Raw genomic sequence first — 3052 nt, 5'->3', positions numbered from 1 at the left:
AAACAATCATGAATCACCTAATCACCTTGGTTAGATCAGATGCTACTACTGTTGTTTACAAAAATCCATTCCATGCAATGTCTGACTAGTTCTAACCCAGGTTTTTTTCAGTGACCTTCTTGTGACCCTTAACTGCTATGTTGTGCTCTCTTCATTTTCCTTACTCTCCATTTTTTTTAGCTTAAACATCCTTTCAAATTACAATTACAATAGACTAAATATTCTGAGTCAGTTATTCAGAGCAATCACTTTAATGCCTGGTCCCCCCACCCCATAATAGGCCCTGTCTTTTCACATTGCTCTCATCTCCATTAAACAGCATAAACTTTCACTCCACTTTAATTATGCATTTTAACTTCAAACATATGATCAAAATTAAGACATTTATCCACAATTATTTGATTACAAGGCTACTTATAACTGACAAAAAATTCCATTACAAACACTTAGTTTGACATGCATTTCTAGAAACAGATCTAGGATATAATCTACCAGCTAACAGGTTGTGACTCTCTAGGGTAGTGTAACATGACTAAATAGAAGTGGCTTGAAATCTTACAGATATATTAATCTAGATTTGATGTGCTTCAGACTCTATTTGCAAAATTAAAAATAAATACTCTATCTTGATGTATATATTTTCTTTCCATGTCCATAAAATGAAGAGCTTTTCCTGATCACCAGTTTTCCACACAACATGCAGGTCATTCTTGTAACACTGGCCCTGGGAAAAGAAAACACTTGACTTATAAAACTACCAACCATAAAAACTTCTTTAAAATTTATTTTTAAAAATGCTGTAGTCCTTATAATGGTCTATCTCAGAAGCCAGATCCGTATTAAGTTTTTTCAACAGAAATTCAGGTTCGGGATAGGATCATCACAGATAAGACCAAGGACACAATATTAGCTGTTAAGCAAAATATATCCACTCACAGAAATGGTTGCAGCTCAAAAACAGTGCAGCCAACTGGCCCCTTTCAACCGGCAGACAGCGACCCCTCACTGTTGGCAGAGAAAAAAACACTATTGTGAGACAGCAGTTTTCCCCCTGCAGGCAACAAAAATTTCATTTTTGCACATTGGTCTCATCTCAGAAGCCGAATCCGTATATGCTTTTCTTCAGGTAATCAGCTTCGGGATAAGTTTCATCATTGATTAGACCATATACTAAATAAAGCAGCATTAAAAGGTTAAGTACTGCATTATAAATACTACAGCGTGTTTTGTAAGCCACACAACTTACTTCAAAATGAAGCTGACACGGATAGCTTCATTAGTATTCCTCAATCCTCAGGATGCTGTTCAAGGAAAAAAAAATTTCCATTTAACCTACATATTGACTAAACATATGGTGAAATCAAAATACTACTAGCCCAGCACATACCTGGTAAGAATATTTTAGCCAGGTAATTTTCCAGCAAATATTCTCCCATGTTTTGGATTTTTCTTTTGCATCTAATAAAAAGAAGCAAATTTCAAAAGATTCACCATTTTTTATTCCTTGAAATCAACAGGTTTATTTCTTCAGTTTAAAAACTAAACATTAAACTCTCAACGGCACTTACCTTAGTGTCTTCACACGTAACAGCCCCGTTACACCGAGCGCCATTGTTCCTGCGGAGCATGAATAAATTTAAAACTAAGCATTCTGATGTAATAGGAATAGAGTTAAAGGTTTTCAGAACTAAAAAAAAAACCCTCTTCCCTTCCATTAATCCATTTGCACACAGCGCCACCTGGCCACAATACAACTATTAGTTTCGTCAAAATCAAGGGCTGTCCATTTTGAAATAACCGTTTCATCTGAAGACAAAAGACACTTGCCTTAATAAAGGCCTCTTGCTTTTAGCGTCAAACTAACGCCTCGCCCCAAATCCCGGGACTGTGATTTTCCTGCCGTTGCTCAAGCTCTGCCAGCCAAGTACCCGGGTTTATTAACCAGGCTACGCACAGGGCCGTGGCGATCAGCAGCAGCCTCCTCAAGCCGAAACTCGAAGTCTGCCGCCACCACTCAGGGACACGTGGCGGTCCGCTTGCGTTTTTCCAACAAGCCAGTACTCACTATACAACAGTCTAAGCTCACTCAAATTCATAAACTCCTTCAGTTTTGCAGCCTCAAATTTAAGCCCGCGCAACCAGTGGTAGCTCGGATTCGGATTCCTAATGGCAACCCCTACTCACCAAGTACAACAGAACAGATCCCAAGTCCCGACGCAAAAGAGTGTGCTGCGAGGCCAGCAGTTCCCTATATAGCCTCTCCGGAGTCAGATCGAGACCGCCCCTCCCTCTCACATTTATTGGACGCCAGAGAAGATGGGGGCGTGACTGTTTCCTGAACAGCAGAGCCGGAGCGAGAGCGCGCGCGGCCGTTCTTTTCTTTCGGGGGCTCGTTCTGGGGCCGGGTGCACGCGCTGCCCGCCCTTCGCGCGCCCGTCTGCTCCCCAGCGCGCGCCCCCTGGCGCGCTGCCTTTAGTCCCCTCTGAGTCTGGCTCTACGTGGCGCGGGAGTGGCGCCAGAATTCAAACGAACGAACAGGCACAGTCGGAGGCGAGGCTGCTGCTTGCGACGAGCCAAGTCCGTCCAGGACCGATTGGATGGCTCTGGATCTGTAGAGGACTTGAGTTTTGCAGCAGAGTTTTGCAGCCTCCGTTTATGACCCATACGAGAAGTTGGGTTGGCTGGGGTCTGGAGTGAATTGACGCCCAGCGGCTGCTGTACGCCTGTAAAGAGAAATTGGCGGGTAGAAATGCTCGGGTTGAAGAAAGTGAGAGCGCTGCATTTCTCCTTCAGTCCCCAAAAAGACAATACCGCGCCTAGTGGCTGCGGACAGCCTGCCCACCGCGGGGAACGCTGTCCAGGACCAGGCCCCGGGCCCAACAAACCACCAGGCTCCTTGTGACAGACGCTGCCGGTACTATATTCAGCACGTAGAAGTCTCCCTGAGAGGTGAATATTCCATATGGCCTAGAGAATTGTGTCCTGAAGCAGCTAAGTAATTTGCCCACATGCCCATAACTGAAAAGCTCTGCCATTTTTAAATTTATTTGTA

The 3052-nt window shown here is 43.7% G+C and overlaps 1 long non-coding RNA gene and 2 other non-coding genes across 5 annotated transcripts; all 3 read right to left on the bottom strand.

The window, feature by feature from the left end:
- Nucleotides 1-221: 221 nt before the first annotated feature.
- LOC119048253 (uncharacterized) lies at nt 222-2259 on the bottom strand. 3 transcript variants are annotated; one of them, XR_005082298.2, is made up of 6 exons: nt 2185-2259; nt 1569-1617; nt 1388-1458; nt 1247-1301; nt 937-1005; nt 222-724 (listed from the first exon to the last, which is right to left on the bottom strand). It is a non-coding gene; the product is annotated as an uncharacterized LOC119048253 (long non-coding RNA). The 3 variants fall into 3 exon arrangements; XR_005082297.2 differs by having other exon boundaries at nt 1388-1617; XR_005082299.2 differs by lacking the exon at nt 1569-1617 and having other exon boundaries at nt 2185-2257.
- LOC119048432 (small nucleolar RNA SNORD50) lies at nt 819-889 on the bottom strand. The gene has a single exon (XR_005082335.1). It is a non-coding gene; the product is annotated as a small nucleolar RNA SNORD50 (small nucleolar RNA).
- Nucleotides 1091-1160, bottom strand: LOC119048434 (small nucleolar RNA SNORD50). The gene has a single exon (XR_005082336.1). It is a non-coding gene; the product is annotated as a small nucleolar RNA SNORD50 (small nucleolar RNA).
- Nucleotides 2260-3052: the final 793 nt, after the last annotated feature.

The sequence above is a fragment of the Artibeus jamaicensis genome, unplaced genomic scaffold, assembly GCF_021234435.1.
Source record: "Artibeus jamaicensis isolate MK-2021 breed Jamaican fruit bat unplaced genomic scaffold, CSHL_Jam_final contig_387, whole genome shotgun sequence".
NCBI lineage: Eukaryota > Metazoa > Chordata > Mammalia > Chiroptera > Phyllostomidae > Artibeus > Artibeus jamaicensis.
Note: the sequence above shows the minus strand (reverse complement) of the source record. Positions and strands in the feature narration are given on the sequence as shown.